The 14,434-nt window shown below is 40.0% G+C and overlaps 1 protein-coding gene and 1 long non-coding RNA gene across 4 annotated transcripts in view; one reads left to right on the forward strand and one right to left on the reverse strand.

The window, feature by feature from the left end:
• Nucleotides 1-14,434, forward strand: part of RBFOX1 (RNA binding fox-1 homolog 1) — a 1,013,650-nt gene that overhangs the window by 305,269 nt on the left and 693,947 nt on the right. Inside the window, exon 1 of one of the 3 annotated variants that reach the window (XM_053957196.1) lies at nucleotides 7,815-7,833. The exons of the other annotated variants lie outside the window; for them this stretch is intronic. The gene's annotated coding sequence lies outside the window, so the exon portion shown is untranslated. Of the gene's footprint in view, nucleotides 1-7,814; nucleotides 7,834-14,434 lie in introns of those variants that run through there. 3 annotated transcript variants of the gene reach the window in all.
• LOC128795989 (uncharacterized) lies at nucleotides 2,128-3,521 on the reverse strand. Its single transcript, XR_008433685.1, has 2 exons — nucleotides 3,480-3,521; nucleotides 2,128-2,266 (listed from the first exon to the last, which is right to left on the reverse strand). It is a non-coding gene; the product is annotated as an uncharacterized LOC128795989 (long non-coding RNA).

Below are 14,434 nucleotides of genomic sequence, written 5' to 3' on the forward strand. Positions count from 1 at the left end.
TAAAATTGCTGTGAAGTAGTTTTTAGAATTTTTTTTTTAACATTCTCTAAAACCAGAAGGACTAGAATAAGGAAACCCTTACCCTAAAAATGTAGCTTGAACGATTATACCTAATGGATTATAATTGGAAACTATGATCTGTTGCATTTATTTATTGATCTGTTGCATTTATTTATTGGAATATAATGGACAAAAAAAGGGGAAGGAATGCAAAAGCTTTGCTGCTGCGGGTCCTTAGAAGAGGCTAAGCCGTACAAGGAGAATGGACTTATTTGTAAAAAACCTCCCTGTTCCGAGCCTTTTCTCCTGCAGGAGGGGAGGGCAGCGACTCGTTCCGTGCCTATGTGGGGATCCCTGTGCCATGCAGGCTCCTTTGGAAGTGCGTGTAATGCCATGAGCGGGGTTGGGGCAGGGCCCTCATCCATCTTCTGATAAACGGCGCGGAGCGCGGGCGGCGATAACGCGGCTGCTAACCGCGTCAGCCGGATGGCTGCTTACCCCTGACTAATGGCTGGCCTGGAGATAGAAGGTGTATTTCTTCCTCCCAAGGAACCTCTGATAAGATTAGAAATGTCCTTCACGGCCGCCGCTTTGTCCTTTAGCCACCCGCCCTCCCCAGCCAGGCCTGCTGATTACAGTGGGGCCATCGAAGATGTTCTCCAGAGGGCTGAAGGGAGAGGAGCTCCTGACAATGGCACCAACAAGAAGGGTCTGCCAGTGCTTATTTTCAGCAAATCTGCAGCAGGTGAACCGCGGCTGAAGCAGCACCCATGTAGTGTTCTGTATTTCAAACATATTTTATTAAAAAAACAAACAAGAGAAACCTTAGTAAGAATTTTCTGTGGTTCTGGGACATATAAAGTGATGGAAGTTGGTTTGAGGCAAGCTTTCTATTGTACTTTGTTGAATTTTCTTTCCCCTCCCTCCCCTGCTGTGTGCAGAAACGCCCCCAGTGTGAGCCCTTTGGTGTGTGCCGCATCAACAGGAGAGAAAATGGATGAGGATTTTTCAAACTGTGAATTCTGTGAGCAGTAATTATCCTCATTCTTGTCTAATGAAGATATTTAACAACTAAGGGTGACAGTTGTCCTTAATTTTCAGCCTTGCTCTTGAGTGAGGAGCACATGGGTGTTACTGTTAGTAGTAGTATTACTCCTCATGATCTTCCTTAGAGGAGATCCTCATGTTGCTGTGCACTTTTAAAATCTCATCTCCGCCTGCTCCCATCGTCCCGGCATTAACACTTGAATAAGAATTCTTTTGTAGGACTTAAGGAAGGCTAAATTATTGCTCTTGCCCTTTTTGGGCCCTCTTGGAGGTGTGTCTGGAATATGATGTCCCACTGGGCCTTCCAGAGCCAGAAGGTTTGGGTGGAGGCTGGAGCAGGTCGTGTCCCAGCAGAGATGTTGGGCACTGCTGTCAGACACTCCCAAAGAGGGTGGAGAGGATGCAGGGGCAGGGAGGGTCCTCTCAGGGGGGCACAGCTAAGGAACAACAAGCACTGGTTGCAGGCAGCACGGGGGAAATGCTCCTTGGAAATGGGAGAGAGGAGGAGGAATCTCTTCACAGTGATTCCAGAGACACTTGGGGGCTTCCTGTACCTGAAGGTACTGAGAGCGTGACCAGACAGGGCATGAGAAAACCTAGCTCATTGTAAAAGTAGGTCCAGCTTGAGCAAGAGCTGCAGTTGGAGCTCATTGACCTCCAGAGGCCTGTCCTTCTGACCCCAATTATTCTGCAGCTCTGTTTGTCCTGGAAGGGTTTGCAAATACACACATGGGCCTGTGTATTTATTTTAGTAGGAAGGCTGAGCTGCTGAGCCCATTTTGCTACTTGAAAGTTGTAGAAAAAGCAGTAAAAGTGATGGTGTTACAAGTAGTGTGAGTCATTTTTATTATTCAAGTATTTACCCTGGTTATTTCCATCCCATTCAGAATGAAGCTCTAAACTGACTGTGTTTCAGTGGCAGCTGGTTGTTTACTTTTCAATTTGTGATGCATTTTTAATGATTCAAAAAAAAAGAAAACAAAGTATTTGCGTACGAGGCATACTTACTTGATAAGCAGAATTAATAACCTGAAATAAGTAGGGTCATATTAAAAATGCAGCCCTCATAGTGATTGTTCCTTCCAAGATTAATCACAACCTTTTATTTCTATTCATCTTCTAGTCAAACACTCCTGTGGACAGCAGCTGCTAAGCTTCTTCATTCTGTTTTCCATGTTTTCTGTTCTTACTTTTCAGACCCTTTGGGAAGAAGCAGTGCCTGGGTGAAGAAAAATGTATCTTTTAGCAAACCCATGGCCATCTATTTATTATTGTGAGATTGTCAGAAAGATACTTTTGCAATGATAATTTCCATGATGGAGATGTTTATGCCCTCGGTTACAGTTCATTCTCTATGTGCCCTCCAGAGCTATTAAATTAAATTGTCTTTCAGGTGTTGGACAGAGGCAACCCCCTAAACCTCTTTTATTACAAAAGAATGCTTAGGATTTTTTCTGCATCCTGAATTTAAAAAGAGGCTGAGAGGAGGCAGAGGGGCATGAGTTGATCAGTGCAGGGGATGATGTGAAGTGTGTGAAAAGCCCAGGTTGAGAAGCAGAGTTGGGTTCTTCTGCCAGTAGAAGGACTCTTCACAAGGGCTGTTCTCTCATCCTTGGGGCTGGATTTGATCTTTTTTAGTGTGCTAAAATATTCCTCTTCTGTTTGGCCGTGTCAGGCAATTGCTCTTTTTTTCTCTCAAAAGATAGTTTCTACTTGCTTTGAGAGGGAAGAAAAAAATCAGTGACCAATACTACTTTCATTCCCAAAATTCACAGTTGCCTGCTGAAACCATCAACACCTCCTGAAATTCTGAATGGAAAAGCATTGCCTCTTTTTCTTGTTTGCAATGAAGTGAGGATTATAGTAATAGTGTAAGTATTAGACTGCACGAATTACATAATGAATGTAAAACAAAACTAGATTTGGTGAGGCAAAAAGGGATTTAAACAGCTGCTTGAAGTGTAAACAGATGATCTTGGGAAATCACTAGGAAATAGCATATAGTACTAATAATGCCAGTGTTATTATTTTTACTTTCCTGACATGTCAGCATGTTGTTTGCAGTATTTTTTCATAAAAATAGAATTTATTCAAGCAATTTACCCTTAATGCGTGTAGTACAAATAGTTTAGATTGTGCTTATATATCATATTAACAATATTTGATTTGTGCTTTCTTCACAAATTGGAATCATTGATTTTTCTGTGGTTCTCATTTTGCACTTAGGCTGGTGCTTTCAGTTCCCATTTTAGGTGCTGTGCTTTGAAAAAGCTGATTTCTCATAAATTTATTCTCTTTTATAAGATGGCCTAGGTACCATATTCCTTTTTTAGGAATTGCTTGACTCTCTTTTGGAGCCAATTAATGTCTTAAAAGTTTCAGCTTGCTCCAAAAGAGCACTAAGTGTCCTTCCCCTTCCTCAGAACACAAACCTTCCACTCTTGACCTCAGGTGCCACTCACTATGGGTTCTTCCTGGTTTAATTCTCTTCTTTCTTGATTCCACTTTGTCCCAGTGATTGTGACAAAAAGTCTCTGGAGATGATCATCAAAAGTTTCCAAGCACCTGCTGCTTGTAAGGGAACCTCTGTGTGTGTAGAACCCTTATCTTGATTCTTCTATTCTTTTATTTAACTTCCCCATCTTAATTTATCCACTGGCAAAATTTATTTGAATGTGTTCATTAATTTGGTGTTTTTGAGGTGCCTTGAGACTGTGCATGTCAGTGCCACCACACACCCTTTTTCCTTATTTTCCTGACTCAGACACAGCCTCTACATTTATTTTCTGATGTTCCTAGACTAGGAACAGCTAGGGTTAGTGATAGGCTTTTAAAGGTTTCTGAAATTATTAAAAATGCTGATTAAGACTTACATCTCCATATAGAATGTTTCAAGTGGGACTCTTTAGGTATACACTGCCTTGATTTTATTTAGCTTCATTTTCTTGTTGATTGAGGTAGACATCCAAAAATACAACAAAATCAATAAACAAATAAAAATTAGGCCTTTAAAAATTTTGTTTAATATAAGGACAGTTCTTTGGCTGCAAAGATGTAGACATCCTCAGCTAGAACTGCATGTGGGTGTTTTGCATCTTTATGTACATGCAATTGAATTTACTGTATTATTCAGATATTTGTGTTCTTGTTGGGAGCAATAAATTTTGAGAAGCAAAAAAATATTTAGAAAAGCATCATAGCTTTGTGAAGACTGCTTCCAGCATTTTAGAAAAGAAATATTGAAAGCTACTGATAGCTGAATACCTGGGCAGGTGTGTGATTTTGCACCAAGGAGATGCCTTCATGATTCAGTTTTGTTTATTTATTATAGATAGTTATTTATATTTATATATGAATATTTATCAAGTTATAATTATTAATATGTATAAATGTTTAATTTTATTTATTATTTGTATTATAAAGATGGAGGACCTTGGGTTTGGTGTGCTGAAGAGTGGTAAATCTGAGTTAGATCAACTTTCTAAATCTCTTGGGATTAAAGCTTTTGGGGAAGAGATCCATTGATGTGTTCTAAATCTATTGATTCACAGTAGAAAGGGACAATTTAAACTCAGAAGTCACCAAGTGAACTTTCCATTAAGTTGGGGAGCCTGTGGTCACAGCTCATTGGATCTTTATGAAGTAGAAAATGTGATGCAGAGCACACTGGCTTTCTCTTAGAGGAAATCATGCATTTAACCATGGAGCAAAATACCGTAGCCAATTACATGAACATACACCTATTTTACACGTGGCTGATCTTCTGAGCAAAAAGTATTAACAATGTGCATGCTATCTTGTTTTAGGGGACTATTTACTTTTAAGTCAGTGATATGGGATAAAGTTTAGAGAAAAAAATGATTAATATATGATTTATATCAAAGTTTTCTAAATGGAAAGCAGCCTTGCATAGAAATGTGTGAGTGCTCTTCATCTGACATCAGCAAAGACTAATTATAACCCTGCTAGATGTTAATGTGCCATGTTGTAGCCCGTGTATAAGTGCTAACATCTGAAACTGCATGTAGAAAAAAAAGAAAAATGTTCAGTGTTGAAATCAACTTCTTAAAACTGTGTCTTCAAAATGACTTTGACTTTATTAGAGGATATAAAAGTAAGTGCTGATTTATAACTCAGCTTTTTTCTCTTTAGAGTATGAGGCTATGTAAAAATCTTTACTTTCAAAACATCTGTTCTTAAATGTAACAGGGTGATCTTTCTATTAGCGTTAGATATTTACAGTGGAACATCTTGTTTAATGTTGCTAAGACTTGCGAATTGATCTGTTTTTTATATATCTAATAGTTGTATCCCCATGCACATGTCCAGAGACATTTAGAAAATGCCTTTCTGCAGTTTAGTCACAGCAGTAACTTCCTCGCTGTCAGGAAGCTAAGTAGCACATTGAAAGCTGATAGAAAAGTTGAGACCTAAACTTTTGCAATAGAATATCAGGGTATAGTTGAATCTGTAAATTCCTGATTTATTTGCCAGTCCTCATGCCTTTGTCCAGGCTCTGGGCACTTTGAATGGCAGAAATTATTTTCTTTTCCACATCTTTTTGCCTTTACACTAAAACTGGGAGGAAGGAAAATGCTTACAGTGTAATTTGAATAACGCAAACACTTTTCAGCAGTACTTTTGACTTATTCCATTGCTGAAAATAAATGAGGAGCTGAGAAATTACAAGCTCGATCATGATGGGTTGTTGTGTCTGTTGGCACACATTGTGCCTATTGGTATATGAAGATTAATGGGTTGCATGCCAGCATGTCCTTCCCTATGCAAAATATTCTGAGAGTGTTGAGGGGATTGGTGCAAGAATTATGCAGAGAACACCAAAGCTAAGTGAAAGTAAATTAAGCATCCCCATCTGGCTTTACTTCCTTGCAAATGGCCCCAGCTCTGGGTTCCAATAGCAGTGACTGTTCATTCTAGCTCTGATTTACAGGGCAGATTTCTGAAGCTCTGCTGTGTGCTCCATTAGTCACGATTTCTCCTGTTAAGATTGCTGGATGATGAGGATGTGTGCACTGAGGGAATGACAGAACTTTGCACTGAAAGTACCCAAGATATTCTTAAAATGTGATATCAGCCTGGAACTACTGCCTCTGATTTCAGTGGATGCACACACTTCCCTTTTTCCTGCCACCTCACCAACGCTGTGGCTCATAAGAAAGCAGCTGGAGAGACTTCTGGTCCATATTCCAAAATGCCAGGGTAAGGATTAGTCCAGCTAGCAGCTCTCTCACAAGGTTTGCTATAAATACTTGCATCAAGAGTGCTGGAATTTCAATTTTCGTATGATGGTTGGTATTAAGTGAAGGTTTAATATTGATGGGTGTTACTATGCAATCTCAAAGGATAGAAATAAGGATTTTATTGGTTTTAATACCTTCACTCTGTGTTCAGCTTTAGAAGTATAAGGGCAAGTAGTCAATAGTAGAAGTAGGCTAGAAAATACAAATTCATATCCATTTCATTTCAGGAGGCAGATGGTATAAATCTATTTAGATTACATTCAGGTTTTATTAGAGAAAGGTGCAAAGATCCAGCATTCTCCACAGTCTTGTCATGTGTACTTAGCTAGGTGTCAAGGATTTTAGATTTCAATCTAATCTTTCTTAGCAGCATCCTTGGTTTCCTCAGGCAGATCACTTGATTGCAGTGTCACAATTCTGTGCCTGTGACAGAGGAATCAGTGCCACTTCACCTCCCCGGGCAGGGCTATCTCAAATTCCAAATTCCTGATGTGCTGGCACTGGGACTGTGATCCTGGTTAGAGCCTCTCGGGGGTTGATAAAATACAAATGCTAATAATCTTGATGAAAGGCTGTGTGGGGCATGACACTAGGTTTAAGTGGATTTTTGCTGATCAGATTATACCCAGAATTGTTGTCATGGATAGTGTAAATTAACAATTAATAAATACAGGGTGATACTGAGAAAGAATAATGCAGGAAAAAGCTTTGTTGCAGAACAAAAAAGTAATAATAGCAAGTCTTGTATGAAAGCTACATAGAACAGAAATGAAAGTGCAGCCAGTTGTGCTCTATGAAATGTGAGTGTGGATTGCTGGGTTCCTTTCATGCCATGCTGAGGGCACGGTAAAAATTCTTGTTTCTGGCCTACTGTAGCCTGTTCACCCCAAAGTGGGTGGAAAAGATGAAAACTGATTCTCCGCAGTCTGTGTTTTATAGCTTCACTATTTTTTCTCCTGCTTTGAGCTGCAGACTGACTCGTCTTTCTTCTTTTTATTTTTTTTATTGCCTGCGAAATGTGAAACAGATTTGTTTAGAGAGGCAGACAGGGTTCTCTTGTGTTTCTTGCTTCTGCTCTGGGTGGCTGGGCACTGAGCTTAGATGACTAAGCCATTGTGACTTGGGTCTTTCCATCCTTCTGTCCTTCCTTCCTTCCTAGAAAGCTGAAAAATATGACCTTTTCCTTGAGCTTTATGTGTGACTTAAATGCCATTGCTGAAGCTCTGGAAAACTTGGGGATAAACTTTAAAGCCAGTTTTGTATCCAAATTCCTTCTTTACGATGCATAAATTTTTGGATACTGAATGTGTTGAAGGATGCTTAATAAAGGAACGAAATAGCAGCCTACAGCTAAACTCAGCTTTCTGAGCATGAAAGTAGAACCTTATTCCAAAAATAGGGAGCAACTATTGCTCAACAAAGTGAGTAGTGCCCACATACACTGAGCAGTGCAAAGGCTCCAGCTGGGTGGTTTCGAGCTGAGGAGACTCTGGTGCTGAAAGGTGCTCAGCCCATCTCCTGAGAGGTAGGTCTGCATGTGCATTCCTTGGGTTTGCCTGGAGCTCTGAAACAGAACAGCTTCACCCAGGATTCCAGGTGAAAAACTGCCCCTGACAGGAGTCAAACATTTTGGTACCAGCCAGAGGGAGTAATTAGACTTGTTTGCATATTGAACAGCAGCCAGGGAGTTCTGATCGTTCTCAGAGAAGTGCTCCAATTTCCTAAGCTTGGTATAGAAAAAAAAAATAATTTTTTGTTTGTTTGGGTGGAGGAGTGGTGTTTTCTGGTGGGTGGTTTGTTTTTTTTTATAGCTTTTAATTTCTTTTTTCTGAAATGCTGAAATTATGTTCATGTGTGATGAAGTTGATATCATTGCAGAACTCGGTATCATTCAGTTGTGATTCCATAGAACTTTTGCTGCTGATAGAACAGTGTCTGGATTCTTTCTTCTCATACCTTCAAAATCTTCAGAGACACTGTTTTATGCATATTCATTCTTATAGGAAATGGTAGTGCTAAAGTTTACTAGTAAAATCCATCTTCAGCACAGTTGTTTATCAGATCTATGCATTCATTAATAAAGAGTCCCTGCTGTTGTTGGCTCCAGTACAACTTAATTAATTACTATTTGAAATATGGATGTGGTAAATGATCCAACTTAGTGAAACAGGAGAGCAGCTGTTACCTTTGTTTTATGTTTGAAGTCACTGGCTTTTCTCCTTATTTGTGTGTGTCATCCCCTTTTTCATCTTATGACAATAATTCCATAAATTTTGGACTCAGATTCATCTGTAAACCCTGCCCCCTGTTTTGTTTTCCCACTGTGTCATCTTGTTCTCCTCTGTACTCCCCATTTTATCATCTCATGTTGCTCCATCCATTCCTGTCTGTCCCTCTTTTCTCTGCCATAGATTTTCAGAATCCTGGTTTCTCTTTTTTTTTTCTGGTTCCTTTCTTCAGCTGTTCTGCGTTCCTGAGAGCCAAGTAACTTGTTTCCTGCTCTGCTGGAGAAACTGCTGCTTTTGCCACTTTTCCTCGAGATGTATCTCCTGGTGACATATGCCTAAGTGCTTTCTCAAAACAACCTTATGGAATTCATTAGGAGTTTTTCCTAAATGTTTCCATTTCCCCTGCAGCTGTTTTGTCTGGTCACTTACTGAACTCGATTAATTTTTGCTCCTCTGTCTACTTATTCTTCCTTTTCTTACTTTTATTTTCTTTTTGCTGTCTAGAAGAGACACTGAGAGCTGCTGTTTACTAACACCTCAGATGGCTGCAGGGTTCCCTGTCAGCATTTCTGTGCAGTGCAGTGCTGGGGAAAGGGAAGGGACACATTTCAGTCCTGAAATAATCGGGTCCATCCTCGCTGTCTTTGCCATGGCTATCCTGGCACTGCAGGCTATCTTCTCTCACTTCATTTCTTTTCTGCTGAGGAGTTTTTTGGAGAGCTTTCTCAGTGAAGCTCTCTGGGTTTGTTAAGCCCTGCTCTGAGCAGGGGGGATGGACTGTGATCTCCAGAGGCCCCTTTCAACCTCAGCCATTCCTGAGATGCTCTGAACGAGGAGAGAAACAGGAATTGGAGAGCAAGGGAATGAGTGTAGTGAACACTGTGTCCATGGAAAGAAACACCATGCAGAGCTAACAAATGCCACAGCAGAAGCAATTTCACCTGCTTGTCTCAGCACAGATGTAAATCCCAATTGTAAAGTTTCAGAGAAACTGATACAGCCAGGGGATAAATAATATTTGACTGTATTCTGAAATAAAGGCAAACAAGAGTAGCATTCTAAATAATTTATTTGTTCTGTTAGCTGTGTGCTGTAGCATTTGAAACATGCTCTGGCAATGTAGTTTTAATTATTTTAAGGGCAGGACTAAAATAAAAGAATATGTGCAGAAATGTAAGCACAATTTGATTCTTTGCTGTAGCTCTTAGTTATCGAGGTTCAGTGTTTAATTTGTTCCAAAAGGTTTAATTATTTCAGAATGGAATAGTTAGGGAGGATCTGGGAGTGTTTGTAGTAGGTAGAGCTACAGAGACCCCTAGAAATAGTCTTCAGTGGTTTATGCTTTTATAAATATGGGATGAAGAAAATTTTATGTTCTCCACTTTGGAGGCTAAAACCAGGAGGGTTTAATGAGGAAAAAACATTTTTATTGAATAATTGAAACAAAGGAGAGCATGAGGTAGAGAAAATACTACAAACAACATAAATGTAGAGCTTTCTTTTTAAGGAGTGTGATTTTCTTAGACTGCCATTATAGAATCAGACATGTACTTTAAAAAGCATGCAAGTCTCGAAGCTATTTCCTTTTTGAAATGAGATGTTGGATTACAAAAAAAAAAAAAAAAAAAAGACTTTATTTTTTTCATAGAAGTAGATGGAAGTCCCTTTATTTCATTTATATTCAATTCTCATTATCCTGGGACACAGAGTAAGGGCTGTGTGAAACGAGTAGGAGAAAGAATAAAGACAGAATTTTTCATTGTCCAAAAAAGTGTTTTTTCCCTATCCATAGGAACTAAGAAAGCCCTTGTGCTTAGAGGAATGAATAATGATTTATCAGTCTTGAAACATGCAGAACTGAGTAAGTTCATGGAAAGGTTGTCTGTTGGGTTCAGTTTGCTTAATGGAAAGATGCATAAAGGAATGATATCAATCTCTGTTTTTTTCCTGTAGCTGTTTGAGGTTAGCTATTTAAAGGAATTGTATGAAGTTTTAAAAAGGCAAAGTATATAATGTGTTATTAACAGGTATTGCTCATTATTATGCCTTACACTAAGTGTCCCCCTACTAATTGCTGTCCTAGTAACTTTTTTTTATGCCTTCCTGCTGCCCCTTTTTATGCCCCTACTGCCCCTCTTCCTATGTTTTGTCACTTTACTACTAAAAGCACCAGATTCAAAATTATGCATGCCTGAGCTATAAATGTTTATCAAATCTAAGCATTCCCACAGAGCAGTACCCGTTCCCCAGTCTCTTCCGTGTTTGGTTTGTTTGTTTGGTTGGTTTTTGTGTGTGTGTTTTTTTGTTTTTTCCCACTGACTTTTAATTTCTTCTGTTTTTTGCACTGTGAGCATGATGTGAGAGGCTCCCAGCTCCACATCCACAGATTGGTGCCACAGGTGCCTGAGCCAACCCCTGAGCCCTCTGAAAGTGGGGTGGGCAGAGCTTTTTTCCTTTCCTTGCTTTTAAATGCCTCTCAGCAGTATCCAGTATAATCTATATTCTATAAATAAAATTTTCCAGGTGCTGAGGATAGACTGAAAGAGCTGCAGGGTCTTTCCTCGAGCCCTTTTGTGCAGGTTGGAATAATCTTGGGCAGCTTCCAGTCAGCTGGGAGCTCCCCAGACTGGCAGATGACAGGGAGGGGTTACAGCTGAACATCCCAGCTCCTCCAGAGCTCTGGGGTGAATCCATCAGGCCCTATGGACTGGTGAACGTGTTTGTTTACTTCCTTTAATAGAAATTTCCCTCAAGGTGTTTTGTGAGCCAAGAATTGTCCTGATTCATGGTGTGATAAACAAATGCAGCTCAGGAGGTGCCTGGATGCCAGAGAGCAGTGTTCACCTCCAGGATTGCTGTTCATTTGCCTCCTGTACTGATGACATGACAGTTTTAATCTCACTTGAAGTCAAATGTGAGTTCTAACTGCAGTTCAAGTAATGGGAGAGTAACCCCAGATTTTCTCTGCCTGTTGTGATCTGCCTTCTGCAGGTTTTAGCAGTTCTGCTCTTTCCAAATGGCTTTGTTCCAGTCTGACTGGGGCAGGTGAAGCCATGGCTCTGTCACAGGGTTCTAAGATAATACACAAGGGCTTTTTTGGGGTTTTGGTTGCTCTGGCTGAGGCTCTTGGAGGTCTTTGGCAGAGATGATCACTCTGATACCCAAGTCCTCAGCATGGTGCATTTGCATTGCTGGTTTCACAGATCCATATTCCCTGCCAGTCAAAATGAATTCTCCCATTGAAAAGAAGCACCAAGGTGATGTCAGGATACTTTGTTCAGCTATCCATGGATCGGTTTCTGCATGGAAAACCAGGGGAATCAGGAGCAGAGATGACACAGCTGTATCAGGCAGTACTGTATTTTGATCAGTGTTTGAAGCGTTTCCAGATGAAGTGAGGAGGTGCAGGCAGTGCCTTGTGCATGGCTGTGATTATCAGCAGGGTAACAAAGCACAGTGAAGGCAGTTCATGATCATTGTCTGCTACAGTGCAGGCAGTGGGATGGGTGGTACATCACAGTAGGGTTTGTGCATGACCAAAAAGTGAGAAAAGCCTGTTCTTACAGGGTACCCCAAGATCCCTGGGCAGGGTGCTCAGCTTTGTAGGCTCACAGGCTCCCCAGGCCTAAGAAAGAATTATCTCAATGTTTTGCTATACTTTCTGATTTTCCTTTCCCCACCCCATGGCAGGCAGCAAACCACTGCTATGATATTGAATATTTCCCAAAATAGGACCAAAACCTGTACAACATTTTGTATGGCAACATTTTCATGTTAGAAATCCCTTCAGAACAGGTAAAACTGTATTGCACAAGGCTTGTAAAGAATGCAAGCATGGCTTTGGGAGACTGGCACAGACATTTCTGAAAGCCTTGGCTCATTCTTAATACAACACTTAAAGCTTTTATTTTTCTTAAGATGGGGGAAAAAAGTATGTTTTGAAACACAGCTTTTCATGGTCTGTATTAGCATTTATTTTTGTCTCTATTCACATCAAAACTTAAAATCCCAGAGAGCACAAATTTGCATTCTTGTTGTGGTCTCTGTTGAGAAGTTAAACATTATTGCAGGTAAATTCCTCCCCTGTCCAGGAGTTAGTCTCTCTGGTCAGAGTGGAGATATTTCACTGTGTCAGGGGACATTAGTTTTATGGATGAAAGGAGGTTTGGTGTTGAGAATTACAGACTTTGTTGAAAACAAATGTTCCACGGCTGACTAACGAGGGGAAAAAAGTGGGAAAGGAAGAATATTCCAATATAAATTCATGATGCAAATTTAGTGATCTGGGTACTTGTGGCTAAAGCAGGGAGATTTCTTCTGCCTGGAATATTTATGGAGTGCCACTGGACTGCATTTATTTTGCAAAGCCTTGGAAGTGGCACATGGCATCATGGATTGCCTGACATAACCAAACCACTCAGACTAGAATGCAGTTATAACAGAAAGTGGTTATAGGAAAAGTTTGTGAATTTCCAGATGGGTCTAACAAAGATGTTACTTATGTGTGCTGGGATGAACCGGCACAGTGGTTTCTATGGAGCACAGTGAACTCACATTTCAAGAGTTTCAAATTTTTTTTTTTAATAAAGTGCTTTAAAATCTCTATAATAGGAAAAGACTTCAAAGAGGAAAGATTAAAAAAGAAAAGTAAATAAAAAGGAAATAATATAATTAAGGTTTGACCCTGTAAATTGCTAACCTTCAAAGCTAATGCTGGAGAAGCACAATATTATTAGCAATAAAAAGAATTTGCTTTGCCCTTTTAAAATTACCATAAACCGATTGACTGAAATGGAATGATGTTAATATTTAAGAAGTAGGACACTAGATTCTATTATCTCAGAAACTCTGTCACCTGGTACACTCTGTAGTCCTGTTATCTAATTATTGTCCTTAAATTGCATTAGTGTGCCAGCAATTTGTCTACTGTTGGAAAAGTAATTGACATTTGAGTTACTGCTTCATATTTGGGAGACTCACTAGGTGGTTCCAAAGAGCCCTCTTCTGTCAAAGCAGATTAGCTTAATTTTACCTAAAAGAAAAGGGAAAGTCTGCATTTTTGAGTATGCCATTTACACAGCGCTCTTGTAATTTGGTATTAAAATTCAGGTTATGTATCACAGCTGATTGCCAAGAAAGAAGAGAGGGGGGAAAAGTGGCAAATTAATAAATGACATTTTTTTGCCTTCAATTTCCCTTCAGTGCAGTCTGGTCCTTCAGGGAGTGTGCAAGAGGAGTCTGCTGGTGGGAAGGGGCAAAGCAAATTCTGCGATGTGTGCAGGGAATGTTTGATCCTTGGGCTCTGCTCTCCAGGGCTTTGCTCACTGCAGGGCACAGCCCAGGGCCGGGGCACCCACAGCACCGTTCCCATGCCTTTGGGAAGGGGTGAGAAGCTCCACTTCACCTGCAGAATCCTGACCTTCTGTAGGAATTTCAGTTTCCTCTTAGTGCTTGGAGGAAGAGCGCTTCCTAAATCCTTTTTATACAATTTCTTTGATGAAAATTTAAAGGATAGTTGTAATTCCATGTAGCCTGGGAAGGGGAGGAGCAGCCTCTATTCCACCTTGTATGAACGTAGTGTCCACAAAGGTTTGGTTTCATGACTGTGCAATCCAAAGCCTGAAGCTTTCCAGACAAATGTAATTTGGGATCTAAAGTTGATTAGAGATGCATGATTACAAAATGTGCATAATAGTTTATGTGACAACTGGAATTAAATTTAAAATATATTTGAAATTAACATGAGGAATGTAGCTGTCTGGTAGTGGTGATAATTTTGCTAATATAATTTGTTTAGAGATTTTCAGTTCATGTTTAAAAACAAGACAATCTTAAATCTCTTCAAAATATTATTTTTTCTGCAGGGCTGTTGCATAAACCAAAGTGCATTGCCTGAAC

This window comes from Vidua chalybeata, chromosome 16 (assembly GCF_026979565.1).
Source record: "Vidua chalybeata isolate OUT-0048 chromosome 16, bVidCha1 merged haplotype, whole genome shotgun sequence".
NCBI classification, from domain to species: domain Eukaryota; kingdom Metazoa; phylum Chordata; class Aves; order Passeriformes; family Viduidae; genus Vidua; species Vidua chalybeata.